Genomic DNA, 15,460 nt, shown 5'->3' on the forward strand with positions numbered 1-15,460 from the left:
ACTTTCTTTATTTGTTATTAGCTCTTACTATGGTCTGTCCGCGATCGTCGCTTGCAGAAGAGTCCTTTCTTTTTCATTTTCTTCTCCGTGTCACCTCTCCATTCGCAGTGGCAAAATTGTTAAACAACCCTGATTGGTTAACCCCACGCGTTAGACCTTTCCAATCAGGGCCGTTTATTTTCTCTAAATCACCGCCTATTTCTTCCGCCCTCGGCGTGCTTGTTTTTGAAACGGCGTGGTAATCGAGGGGGACGTCGTTGCGTCCTCACTACAGGATTTCCTTCGGGCCACCCGCGCTGGGCCCACTTGGCGAAACTCCGATGGGAACGCGTCGAGTGTCCTCCGGAAATCCCTAATTTACGACGGTCTTTATTTGCTGTTGTGGGACTTAGACAAAGAATTTACTGAATACATTCGCTACGCGAGTCTGGAAAATATCTTTCTCAAAAACAGCTTCGATGAACAAGAGTCGTAAATTACGTGGGCCGTTTGCACGAAAGAAAACTCTTCTGCGTACGACCGGACGCTACAGGTCTTCTACTGCTCCGTTATTTGGTGCAATGTACTGCCAGTTACGTCCAAATACAATTTCGTTTTCTGAAACAGTATATTCTTCAGATTCTGACGTATCAGATTCGTCGGATTCCCAATCCTGCACCTCTGGCTCAGAATCGCTATTCGAAGCACTTCTACCATCCGATGACTGTTCGCAGTTGTGAACGTCTTCGTCGTCTTCCGCAAAAAGAGATTGCCCGTCGTTTGGTAGTAGCAGGTCGCGCTCTTCTCATTTTTCCCCTAGCACTGCATTGCGACAATACTTTCCTTCCTTTATATACAGTAACATTTGATGACGATGCTCTATCTGCGGCATTTTTCGATAAAATACTGTGGGATTATCAGGGACCGTGGTTGTTCGTAAAACACAGCAAGTATCTTTATAAATGCTTTATTCGTGCTCACACTAAACTTTCTCTCGCTACTAAAATCACTCCGCTAGTATTTCGACAAAATCACTCCGCTAATACTTGACAATGTCTATCACAAGTCTCCGCGGCTCACTCGTGTTTATTTTCTTCAATACATTCTCACCTACGTTCGGCGGTTGCCGAACTTTTCAATCTTTCTCTCTTCCACGCTATCGTTTCTCACTTTTTGGATTATTCACCCATCAGCTATTCGGCCGTTCGCTCGCCGCGTGTTGACAGTTTTTTTCGCCAGTAACCGCTTTCGCTCGCGTCGGACAGCGAACGATTCGCTGCTCAGCCAGAATTCGTACGCGATTTAATACTGTTTAAATGCACGGTTCTCTACAGTACCTTCATTCATTGTAAAATTAAAGGAATATAAATATTCCTTGCCAATTGTAAAGAATTTTGTACATTTTATTCATTTCACCCAGTATTACTTTTTGTTAAAATAGGTACGAGTTTGTGTAAAGGTGTATAAAAAGACCGTGTCTCGTACCCTTTAACTTAGTATGGTCTGGATCACGAGGGATTGGAATTTTGGCGGAAAGTGAATTGTACGGTAATATATTTCTTTCGCCTAGTCCACTGGACTAGGCCATTTATTAAATGAAATTCAAAATGGAAAATAAAAATTAAATAAACAAATGTAAGAGAAATTTAATAATAATATAAATTCAGGCAAATTTAGGCTGGCCTCGCCTTTACGGCTCCCGCCTCGGTCTTCTGTGTTACGTATGTCGAACGTTTCGTTCCTCAAATTTTTCTTGCCACTTGCGTGCATTAGGAAATCGCCCTGCTACTTATCTAACCTTTGAAATGGAGGTCACTTCCGTCGCGATGCAGCAGCCCGTTAATTAATACAATTCGGAGAATAGAGCAGCTCGTTAATTAATACAATTCGAAGAATAGTGCACACGGTGATTTCTAACGTACTTTTGAATCCGCCCCACACAGATTTTTTGGTATATAAACCCCGTGATTTCGTTACTCAGGGGATCATAATCGTACCGTCACGCTTAGTGTCAACTCCACGACTCTCGTTACGCGTATATGATTTTTGTTAGCCAGTTGTATTTGTGAGATCGGGCTACAGTTCCCTGTCGTATCAATATTATACCATATAGAATCCGTGAACCGGCATAAATTCTATTGCGGCCATTACTTTCAACTGACATACCCCCGCATCGCCAGTGCGTCAACACCGCGCAAGATCTTTTTAGGTAAATATAATCATTCTTTGATCGCGACACAAGATACACGAAACATTTGTATTTTACTTGTTGATTTAAGAATATATATACTTTCATTATTAAATCAGAGTTATCCAACTTCTTTAACCCATAATTATATAAAGCGATTATCATTAGTTAAACGTTCCCATAATAATATAACCTTACCGCTCGGGTTATATTATATTTAATAATTCAAAGTTACGAGTTCAAATTAACATATCCTAATTCTAAATACAAATTCTTCCAACCTAGTGGCTCCTCGATTACGCATCGAGTTCGTCCACGCAATCTATTACCATCCTAGCGGCTCCCTGATTACGCATCAGGTTCGTCCGTATCCTACAGCTCCCTGATTTCGCATCAGGTTCGTCCTCGTTAGCAACTATCCTAGCAGCACCCCAATTTCGCATTGGGTTCGTCCGTGCACCTAACTAATAAATTGATACCATATTCCATACTCTCTCTCACACTCGCAGGCCACGCGCTCTGCACGGCCCTGGCTCGTAACATCTGTAACAAAAAAAGACCGAAATCCGGCTGTTAATATGTGACAACGCTCGTCGCGTCTGAATATTATCATATTTATTATAATATTGAATATTTCAACGTTTCAGATTTTGGAAACGTTTAATTGCAGATGGGGAAGACGAGATTTTATTCTCGATTTTCCCACTGCTACAGGCTTGGTTTTTGCAGGAAAGGACAAGTGGAAGTTTCAAAGCTCCAAAGGTTGTCTACTCCGCGGTTCCTCGCCGTTCCCTGGTCCGTACGGGACCGGTGTGGTGCAGACCCTTAACTGCGCAGAAGCGACTGATTATTAAGGTTCTAACACCACGGTGCCCTTTGAGCGTCGCTCTACGTCGAGTGTCCGTACACACTGACGATCCGGAAACCACGCTCGAGTAGGTCGAAAACAGTTGGGATTTTACCCAGGGAATGTGCCAATAAGGCCCCTATGGGGGTGTTATCCCAAGCTCAGATTTGACCCTGGAAAACGGCGATCCCAACCCAGGGAATTTGCAACAAAGGCGCCCTATAGGTTGGTTTTTTAAATCATGCAATAGCCAAAAGAGAATCGAGAAATTCTCTCGGTTCTTGTACACGACGCTGATTGCACCAGTACGTGATTTTCGACACAACGGTGGCGATAATCAAGCACTATTTAAGTGTAAATTTGATTATTCTCAGCCACCGATGACGGGTTGGAAAACAGTCTTGATTTCGCTCCGTTTCGGTTCAGTAGATCGACGATCGAATTAGACGAATCTAACTAATCGTATATATCGATCTGCGATGATAGACAAGGTCGGCTTAGGAGGTCCGCACTCGTCGAGAACCAGATAGCAAGTGTCCCCGAGACATACATGCTTAACCGTGGCCGCGAGAGCGGGGAAATTTTTCGTCTCGTGGCGCTGTCTGGTCTAAGCTGTCTGTCTCTTATTAATTTTATATCCTCTCTGTAATTTCGGCGTAATAACACCTGTTTTCTGGGAAGCGTTACTAAGCCGATTGCGTGATTCTTATCGAAAGTAAGTTTGCAGTTTTTCTACACGTTATTGCTCTCGAAACATATTACGCCGCAGAGAAGGCACTGGAATGTCGCGTAACTGAGAATAACACCGTATAAGAAATGTCCTGCGTTTTCTATCGATCACGCGATGGTTCAACCGACGTTTTCAATCAACGAATTAATGAGTTATTTAAACATACCGCCCCCCTTGCACGGCCCGTGCAATAAACAACGAAGCGGTAATTCGCGGTTCTCATACGATATAGAGAGGATTCTTTGTTCACTCAAACTTAAGCTACTTAGACGAGGACGCCTGGTTGCTGGCCTGCTGCTCCTGCAGCAGCTTCAGCGATGTTAGGACGGCCTCGGTCAGGAGGTTGTCCGGTTTCGGTTCCTCCCTTCCCTGGGTTTTCCGGGCCTCCGCCCTCGCTTTCCGTCACTGCTCTTTCCTTCTCCAAAACCGTCCTTTTTCCTGGGACTGCTGGACCTCAGTGGCTGGCCTTTTTTTTCAGCCTTCGTCAGGGCCGGCCCGGGTGGCGTCGTCGCGGCCTTCGGGGCTCGTTGTGGCCTGTTGCCCACTTAACGTGAAAATGGCCGCCTTCGGCCGGGCATTTGTATCGCCTCGACGTCCACGGTATATGGCCTGGCACCCGTATCAACTCCGGCCCCAGGTGGACGTCGTATGTGGGCAGCGGGCCTATGGTGGCGGCTGGCGGTTCGCTGGCGGGAACTGTTCCGGAGCGGCCGTTTACTTGCACCGGCTCCTTGGTTTGGGCTTCTTTGATTGGTATAATTCTTTAACCACTCCCGAATCCGCAACCTCCCACATACTACGGTGAACCCCTAGGGGCAGAACAATATGTTTCGATTTTTATAAAAAGTTCTAGAACGTATAAAAATTAAAGTTTGCAATTTACTTGTATATGAATGGCATATAATAATTACGCAGTTTCTATGTTCTATTCAACTTGCATAGAAGATTGTATGCAAATACAATTGCAACAATTCATAGTGATAGATTTGTAAAAACAGTAAATATTTCACACCCAGAAATATGTAATCGCGATTAAAATTGAATAAAATGCGCAAATTACTTTTCATTTAATTTGTCGATTATAAAGCAAATTAAAAAATGATTTATTATTTAATTTCAATTATTTAATCTCAACACTGATATATCACGTTTCCGACAAATAATAATTCAATAGAATTACAAAGATATAAAATAAATGTATAAATGTTATTTGTTATAATAATATATGTATATTAAATTTTACCAATTCTTATTAGACCATTCGAAGTTCTCCAAGTGTAATGGCTACGATTCCGAGCCGGTAGCTTCCCTTTTATTTGCATTCTAATCAGAAACTGCTACACAAGGAAAATACAAATTAAAACCAAGTGCATTACAGTACACACATCTAATGATAATTAAACAATAATTGAACTTGAAATAAAATCTACAAGATACGTCATTTCGTTTAGACAGATATGAATCAACGCCGGTTAAATATCGAAGAAAGTGTGTGAAATTGATTTACTTTTTACCACAATTCCAACCCCATTTTAGGTAGGAATGTATTAATTCTAAACAAAAGCACCGTTAGAGAGTAAACGCGAGTAGTATTAATAACAAAATATGAGCAGGTTAGAAATACGCACCTCGTTGGTCGTTAAACGTGTTACTACGTTAATTTACAGAACATGAATGGTAGCTAATAGATAGCGGGGAAGCTCCGATATCTCGCGAAGCTTGTGTTTCGAAAAAGAAGGTAAAACCACGTTTTCGAAACTTTGTTAATTCGCGGAAGTAAGGATGCTTCAGGTAGATACCGTGGATTCAAAATAAAAAAACGAAGACACTAACAATAAGCCTACAAACTTGAACAATGTAAATACCTTGTGTGTAGAACCGTATTGATGCATGAGAAAATTCTTGAATTCGTTCACATTATTCATTTCGAAAATCACACTTCAATATTATTCACAAAATTACATTTCTTATGCATCAGGGTGGACCTTATTTATATTTGATGAAAATTATATTCCCTGAAATTGTGACAATAGTTGAAAAAACAACCTATGCAAAATCTGAAATTGAACGGACAATGGGAAAACTTGGCACATAGTAGTTGAAAATTTGGTAGTGAAACCTGACTGCAATGTAATTTGTTTTCTTCCGTTTTAATTCACAGTTTTTATACAGTTTTGTATATCGCTGAATTCGCCCTTTACGCTCTATAACAATATAGAATAAAAAATATAGGACTGCAATAAAAAGAAATGATGAGTTTGAAATTTCAAATATTGACCTTGAGAAAACTTCTTTTTCAGGTTATATTCCTTCATCAAACAACGCAATTTTTATCAAAAGATTTTTTTCATGTTTTGTTAAAATTTGATGTTGGTGCTATTGGAGGTCTTGGTCATGAGTTAGAATATTTAATAATTAGTACTTAATAATTAATCAATTTGTCGCTGTCTATCTGAACTTCATACAAACCTTGCGCAGAAATTGCGTTCAACATTTAATGACTGCGAGCCTTATGCGATTGCAATATACTGGGACAGAAAACTTTTACCAGTCTTATACGGGGCAGGAAAAGTTGAGCTATTACCAGAAATTATTACTTGTAGAGGTGTCGAAAGATTAGTGGGGATTCCCACCATTCTATCTAACAGTGGAAATAATCAAGTATCTGCGGTATATGACTTACTTACTAGAAGAGTGGTGTAATAAAGTTATGGCACTTTGCTGTGATATTACTTTAAGGAACATTGGACGTTTCGACTGTCATAAACCTCGGGCTGTCCAAAGCTGTGGGGGAGATATTACTTCTCTAGCCGTTGCCGGCTAACGAGGCTCTGGCTATAATATGATCTGGCTATAATAAATATGAGTCGAGCGCACTCTTAGAACATGGGTTCCAAGATACAAGACGACTCTAAAGAAAAACTCCTTGTAGTGCAGTAATGTCTTGGAGTCAAAATTGGTCGACAACTACCCTACCTCAAGGATATGGCAGTATTGAGGGGGCTAGTAGTTCTCTGTTTTCGTACTTGGCAGGGGTGCTTGTCGCACCATAACACCTGTCGGTATAGGCGAAAGCCTGGGTACGACACTGCTCGCGCTTACGTGCTCGCAAAAGCTGATCATACACATTCACTGTCATAAATTTCGCCTAGCCGCGAGTCTAGGCAGTCGACCGCTACAGTTTCTTACAATGGTTTAATTTTTCCTTGATGCTTTTTTTTGGTTCGAAATTCGGAGGGTTTGTGCTAGGACTATAAGCTGGCCTGCAGATGTGACAATCTTGGCCTTGCATACAGTTTTTGACGCTTTTTCTTACCATAAACTTTCCTTAGCGCAAATCTAACAGGTGGGTTGATTTAGCCTCAACAAATTCAAGTACTAGCCCCGTTCCCCTCCAACATTCAGTACCTGATCCTTTGTTCAGAACAGATAGTAGCCTGATGGACCATAGTTAAGGATTTTTAAGTACTATATAGCATCTAGTCGAAGGAAAATGTAGTAGCATTTCCAAAATATTGAATACTATTTCGCACGTGTTTACATAAATCATTTTGTCCGTATGATTTAATTGAAATACAAAATAATTAAGAAACTATAATCTTGATATACACCTACATCATTTCAAAATATGAAATGAAAGATGTAAAAACGCTTTAAAAGATCACTGTAAATATCTTCGTTATTTATAAACAGAGGAAAAAATGTTATGAGTAAAACTTGTACTATTTATCGAAGCAAATATAATGCGAAAAAGTATATTTTGGTTCCGCAATACATTCTTGAAATTTGAGAATCGCAACTTATAAAAAACAAAAAATTCAAAATTTTTTTTCTATATCTTTATAAAGCGTAAAAAGATGAACTCAAAGAGGTACTAACATATATGATAGCAAGACATTATAATGGAGAAAAACGGGTTACAAAGACACCAAATTTTCAACTACAATTTGCCATGTTTTCCCGTTGCCTGATCAATTTCAGATTTTGCATAGGTTATATTTTCATCTAGTGTCACAATTTCTGAAGGTGTCCCAAAAAAATTCGAAAATCGAAAAATAAGGTCCTCCGTATTATGCATAGAGTGCGTACGTGATACGAATGGACGTTTCTATTCGATTACCGATCGAAGAGTTTCTGTTCTTCTAGCAAAACGAATAAATTTTATTCTTTTACTTTCTGTATACATAAAATGATTGTCAAAGGCAGTTTAATTCAGAAACTGATCTAAGATTGATTCTCTTTCCAACAGAGTATTTAATAATTGTCGAAAAGTAATGTGATACGTAGTCTATTAAATTTGATTCTTTGTTTACAATCGTTAATTGATTGTAAAGTCAAACACTTTCCGATTTGTAGCATTCGCCGTACCTAAATCACATGTTTTCGAATAAATATATCTTTTTCAAACAATCGTTTAATAACTAATTAAGTATTGTTTACATCACCGATTCAATATGAGGTTATGTTTTAACAAATCAAAATACTGATCACGTAAAATATCGATAGTGTTATAGCGCACTTTGTGTTTAAGGACAGCGGCTCTGCGAATCATATTTAACCCGTTCGTTGATATTGGTAACGAAAGGACATTCACGAATTTTTCTTCTGATGCGCTATCGACAAAAGTTTCGATCAAAAATTATTTACGCATTGTACGGTCGTATGGTTCGTAAGTCGAGATATTCTTATATTGCCCAAATTAATTATGAATCATATGGTAGATCGAGACCTGATCCTCCAAATTAGAATTTGGAACAGGAAATCAATAGTTTCTCATCGTTCGTAATTTTAAATGGAACTAGTCAATTAATATAGATTATTTGCAACTTTAACCAGACAAAGAAATGCGAATAATTTGTATTTTGCAACTCACATATATTTATACGCAACTATAGTCTGTTTGCCCATCCCACGAATTTAGTGAATAGTTTTTCTACTGACCGCTATACATGAGAAGTGGACGCTAAAATCACCTCCGAATTTTTAGGTCGGTATGGCAATCAGATTTGGCCACGTGTCCATAAGGTGTAAGGTCTACTCGTATACCTTGTCTGTGCTGCCGCGAAGGAGCCGGTACTTTGAAAGGTTACCTTTTCGGTAGTCGGGTAGTGACTGACTGCGATGGGCCAAAGGGACTATATTTATACCGGAACGGTAGATCGGCTCGAGCCCATCAGTTGTCGCTGATTGGCGCGGCCTAGCTTTTTTCGCCGTGAGCTTTGTTGACTTCGTAGAAGTTTGGTCTGTTTTCGGTGTAGGCCGCGTCGTTTCTTTTAGTTTAATATTAACATGAAAAGAGGGGTGGTAAAGTACAGTGGTTCTTTTTACATGTAGATTTCTGATATACATTTGTTATGGGTATTCAACATTCTTACTACAGGTTGGCATATTTTTACTAAAAATAACGTTACATAAGTTGTTCATGAAGGAAATTTGACGCGAAATTTATTTTTTTTAAAAAAACATTAAGAAAAGTATTAAGTGAAGCTTAAAATGATGTTTTCCCTATTTATTTTGAATGTTAACACTTTACCGTCCGCACGTCTCTTAAAAACTTATTCTCTTGGCGCCGGCTGCACTAATTAGGATTACTTCGCTTGTCGCTGGCCGTTTCTCAGGTTATCGGGAGGTTATAAATTGTCAAGTTTTACTAATCTCATCGTTAGTTCTCATGTGTCTTCAACACTGTCTCCCTGCTTTCATGAAATTTCGAAGATATACATACGTAAATAAACATAAAATTTGTTTGTTTTATATATTTATTTATTCGCATTTCCCCGTGGTATTTACAAGGAACCTCCGCGAACGGTCCGGCTTCGATTTTGATGAAACTTCGTACACTCATAAAGCAGCCAAAAATAATCGACACGTATTTTTTTTTAGCTGTGGTAACTCGAGTTTAGGGGGTGAAACCACCCTTTGAAGTTGTGGCTCGAAACGGAAAGACATACGAAAAAATTGTTAAGGGGCGAGGTTAATGGTTTCTTATGTACAATAACATGGTGTTAAAAAATTTAACAAAATGCAATTTATAACAAAAAAAAATTTATTAACTTACAAATCCATTGGCATGTAACATTTTAAAATTGCCTCTTATAGTTTTGCAAATTTTGATGATTTACATCTTGCGCGTACATCCACTATGGTAGTAGCCGTTCTAACTTTGATTTTAATGAAGCACTGTAGGCTTGCACTAAATTATTCAGTAACAAGTGTAAGGATTGGCGAGGATGGTCAGAGGCTTATGGTCGAATTCAAACACGCGGACAATAAACGTAACTATATTAACTGTATTATTTAATATTTAGTAAAACTAGTTAACATAGAGAACATAAAAGAAAGACATAAAACGTAAACGTAAAATCCATAAGCATAAAACTGTGACTCCTCTCGATTAACGTTTGATGCAGAGTGACGTTCCCGCAGTCAAAGTCGACCCTTCCTTATTCCTATCTTACAATAATGATCTAAACAAAACGCATGTTCGAGGCGCAGTGCCCCGAACGTATTTCAGCTTAAACCTACACACCTCACTCGATGCCTACACTAGCTTAGACTAAACATCATCGACGCCAACGGTCCCACGGTCCAAACATATAGACTTCTTACACAAGCAACAAGTAATAATAACAGTAACAAGTTTCTTAACAGCAATGAAAATTGTTGTTATTGCCCACCTATGACATCGTGGCAAAGGTGGAGCGATTTATAAATTATAAATACATACAGTGTGTATAGCAATTACTCTATGTAGTTTCGATAATAGTGGTACTCGTCGGAAAAATGTCTGAAACATAAAGATTTCTTACACTATGCGCATTTAATTATTGCCACGTCACCACAAATATGGCATCTTGGGTTCACTTTGAACAGAATAGCAGTACTCAACAGGATTCTGGAATGCATTTGGGTTTTCATCTATACAGGGTATTCGGCCACCCCTGGGCAATATTGTAATGGGAGATTCTAGAGGCCAAAATAAGACGGAAATCAAGAATACTAATTTGTTGATGGAGGCTTCGTTAAAAAGTTAACAAAATTAAATTAAAAAGTTTCAAATCATTCTGAAAAAATGTCGTTAAAGATTTCCCTAAGCAAGCTTAATATATTATTCTGCACGGAGGAGTCGAATTTATTTGGGTCTATTAGGATACTGAAGGTATCGGAACGCAAAGAGTTTAGTAGATTTTTGAGGGATTTCAGGAAGTTTTGGATGTGATCAAAATTTAATTCGTCTTGGGGATCGGTTTTGGAAAACAAAAAGAATACCGAGTATTTGTCCTGAGGGAACGCCATGGCATTCCCAACATTTAGTTTGTATTGTCGTACCTGTTCTATTGATAGACCTATTCGATTTAACAGTCCCTCGCTGGTATGGGAAGTATCGGTGCCGTTGATAGGAACGAAGTGAACGTGGTTATCTTGTCGTGTAAGAAGGTGGTCCTTCAAATAGAATACAGTAGGAACGCTAGGGGAGGATTGCGTCGGTTCATTCATATCGGCGGTTGTGGTTAAAATTCTTTTCCCGACATTGATTCTATTTTTGTCATTGATATCTTGTGCAGCTAAAAGGTTTTCTACAGGGTCTACCGGATTTACTACCGAGGTCACACCTCTGGATATCTCTGTGCAGTCCTGGTCATACCCATTCACACTTTCATCTGGCATCACCCGCCAGGATACACGCAAACCTCGGTTCACTAGGTTCGCGGAGAGTAAGGGGCCGGGGGGGGGGGGCATCCTCAGGAACGCGATTTGAACTATACCGACGGCACTGTCTTTCCGTGTGCCTCGTTCCCCCGCATTGTCGGCATCTCGGTGTGTATGGTCGGGGCCTATGAAATCGGTTATTAGCCTCGCGCCGACAGTCCGCGACCAAATGCCCCGTTTCCCCGCAACGGAAACAAGCTCGCTCATGTACTTCCGTCCTAAGTATCCGGGACCGATCCCGGGGAATGTTCGCGGGTTTCGGGGTTTGCATAAAACCGGCTAGGCTTTCAATTCTGGAGGCTGACTTTATGACCGTTTTTAGATCCTGCAAATCGTCCCTCAATACTATCTCCGAGATAATGTCGCTCAGCAGGCCTTTTAGGAAATCGCGAACCGCGTTCTCCGTGAGCAACGCCTTGATCCCGACGAATTGCTCCGGATCGTAATTTTCACGCGCCGTCTGAATCCCACGATCTACAATCCCATGTATCCGGTAACTGAATTCTTCGATAGTTTTATGAGCGTGACGCTGTACGCCCCGTAATTCGTTTTGCAAGTCGTTAAGGTTAAATCTCCGGGGATACGCGTAGTTTATTAGATTTATTAATGCTTCTGCAGTTCGGGGGAATCGTCGCCTACGATGCCGCGGTAGATTAGGTAGTGTACTCGGCTCTGAATCAAAGCGAGTAGATAGGTTTTATCCTCGGCCCTAACCAACGAGTCTTAGATCAGCTAGGAGGAGCTAAATAGTTTAGCACCTTAGATTTAGCCTCCGGGTTTCATCAAATCCCCGTAGATCCCGCGTCCAAGTCCAAAATGGCTTCTTCCCCCCCCCCCCCCCCCCCCCCCCCCCCGGCCACTTTGAATTCAACCGGATGCCTTTTGGCCTGAGGAACGCGCCAGCCACCTTTCAACGAGTTTTGGACCTCGCGCTATCCGGGTTGCAAGGAATCGAACTCTTCGTCTACATGGACGACATTCTTATTTACACAGCTTCCCTTTCGGAACACGCACGTAAACTGAAGGCCCTTCTGGCTCGCTTGCAAAATGCTGAATTAACTCTTCAACCAACGAAATGTCGTTTCCTACAAAAAGAAATCGCATACTTAGGTCATAATATTACCAGCGAAGGAGTGAAGCCTGACCCAGATAAAATTCGAACTGTAAAAAATTTCCCAGTACCCCGAACGCGGAAAAACATTAAACAGTTTCTAGGTCTGGTAGGTTACTACAGATGATTCATCCCCGATATGGCTAAAACCGCAAAACCATTAACGAAACTTTTAAAGAAGGATGTACCTTTTCACTGGCATGTTCTCAGAAGCGATGTGTTGAATATCCACTAGCCCTGAATCGACAGCCTCGCGAACGAAATGATGCCGGATGTTTATGTGCTTGGTCCAAGCGTGGAAAACTGGATTGCCTGCAAGTCTCTGAGCTCCAAAATTATCATTTGACAATTTTATAACGTCCACGCTCTCACCGAACTCGCGTAGAAAACGCCGAAGATAGACAGCCTCCTTGGTTGTCTCGCTGAGTGCCATATACTCAGCTTCGGTTGAAGATAAAGCCACGGTCCGCTGCTTCTTCGAATCCCACGTTACGCATCCGCCACTCATAATGAATGCATACCCAGTAAATGACCTCCTGTCATCAATACATCCAGCCCAATCCGCATCGACGAATCCTTCTATCGGTCGTTCGTCGCGCCAGTAGATGATGCCCAAATCTGCTGTTCTTCGTAGATACCGTAGAACCCGCTTTGCTGCCATTCAGTGAGTCCGTCCAAAACATTCGTTGAACTGGCTCAACAAACTAGCCGCATGAGCCACGTCCGACCGCGTTGCTACGGATAAATACAACAATGCTTCGACTAACTCACGATACGGCGGTTTCGGTCCATCGGACGGGGCCCACACTTCCGTTCTCGTCAATTTTATACCCATGTGACCGTTCCCCCGTGGATGGTCCGATTTGAGGGGGCCGCGGAGGAAGGTGGCAGGTGCCGACTCAGTCGACGGTCGAGGGTTCGCTGCGGTGAGTGACGTAGGCCGGGTTGTTGGTTAAAACGTATTTATTGCTAACTTAGGCTAGGTACTGTCCTCCGCTCACTTGAAGTCCCGCGGAAAGAATGCGGGAGAAGTAGAAGGGATACACGTATTCCCACGCACACATTGATCTCTAGCTCGCTATTGGTCGCGGCAGTTACACACACATGTGGACTGACTGACGAGGAAGGCAACGAGATAGAAAGAGATAATGAGAAACACGTGCGGACAGAGCCCCATTGGCGTAGTGTAACTTATATTACTATTATACAAATTATATGTAATACAAGACAACAATATGCTAGGAAAGTATACGTTATGTAATTACCAGTGAAAGTATAATACTGTTATTTAATATTTAAATCCTTTTAATAAAAAAAATTTTTTTTTTTTTAACAATACAATAATAAAAATATCTCAATGAAAAATTTAGAAATAAATAAAGAGGTGATAACAACTCTATATGTGTGTATACATATATAACAAGCATAATTTATACAAATATAAATATAAAATTTGTATAAATATAAAATTTCTACATACTTAAATATATGCAATATTATATATATAATATTGTATGATATGACACATATAAAAAATGTGAACAGATCTAAAATAATGTATTATTTATTACGCTGAAGCATTCAAGTCTCGTTGAAATGTGTAAAATTTTGTGCGGTGTGACAGTGAATTTTCCTCGCTACGGAAGACGAACAGACTATGTGGTCCAGGTATGTTTACCTGTTAAAATAATTTTTCATTTAAAAGGAAACTGTATATACAAATTATAAAAAAAATATAGTGTGTATTTTGTTACCTCATTCATTATTTGAACTTATGCTGGATTCCGACTCAGCATCAGATTCTTCATCTAGTGTCACCAAACCCATTGCTTCGACGACATCTTTTAAAAGTCCATCTTTCTCCCAATATTCATTTTTTAATTTTTCTACGTGCTTGCAACAATTATTCCAAAAAGTAGCAGTAATTCCGTTGAGCGCTTCTGCGGTATATGTCTCCAATTGATCCTTTGTTAATATCGAAACATTTCTTTCTCTTAAATTTCTCTTCATTTCGGCCCATACTAATTCGATGGGATTCAGATCACAATTATATGGCGGCAAGCGCAAAGTATTGTGTCCGTGTAATTTTTAAATTTGATCAATTTTAAAAGTTTTCTGTTGTTTATTATTTTTAATAAAATCAAATAATTGAAATTTCCTCATTTCAGAAGAAAATGTGGTATTGTTTTCTGTTAGCCACTTGATCATGGCAGCTTTTGTCGACGATTTCGTCGGTGGCTTATTTGTTTGCAACGAATGGTATGAAGCGTTATCCATAACGATGACTGAATTTTGGGGGACATTCGGTAATAATTTTTCGACAATCCACTTCTCAAATTTCTCTGCATCCATCTGTCCGTGGTAATCTCCAGTTGTTAAACTCGATTTATAAATTAATTGAGCTCCATTAATAAAACCACTTTTTCCTCCGGCATGAACAATTACCAAACGATGTGAGGAACTATTACTTTTTAAAATGCCAAGAATGTCATTACTTTGCCAGCATTTGCCGAAGCACAAGGTATTATCCACCCACGTCTCGTCTATATATACTATGTTCCTATTTTGTGATCTATAATATTGAATTGCATGTAAATACTTGCCTCGCCAAGCAACAATGTCCGGCCTTTCGATTAAAACTTTTCGGACGCTGTGGCTTCTCTTCCATTTAAAACCCATACGTTTCAATAACCTGTATAAGGTGTCTAATTGCCACGGGAACACAATCCTCTCTTGAATGGCCGCCAATAATGTTTTGTCCGTTGGTACAGTTTTGTGCACTGTATAAAAATCGAAGATAATACTCTTGATTATTTTCTCATCTTCAGCGGTGCAAGTAAATTTTTTCTCCTCTGCTTTCGGACGTCTTTTCCCGGGTGACGATAATTGCCCCTC

The 15,460-nt window shown here is 40.1% G+C and overlaps 1 pseudogene; it reads right to left on the reverse strand.

Moving 5' to 3' along the window:
- Positions 1-12,737: 12,737 nt before the first annotated feature.
- Positions 12,738-13,226, reverse strand: LOC143348739 (uncharacterized; annotated as a pseudogene).
- Positions 13,227-15,460: the final 2,234 nt, after the last annotated feature.

The sequence above is a fragment of the Colletes latitarsis genome, chromosome 12, assembly GCF_051014445.1.
Source record: "Colletes latitarsis isolate SP2378_abdomen chromosome 12, iyColLati1, whole genome shotgun sequence".
NCBI classification, from domain to species: Eukaryota; Metazoa; Arthropoda; class Insecta; order Hymenoptera; family Colletidae; genus Colletes; species Colletes latitarsis.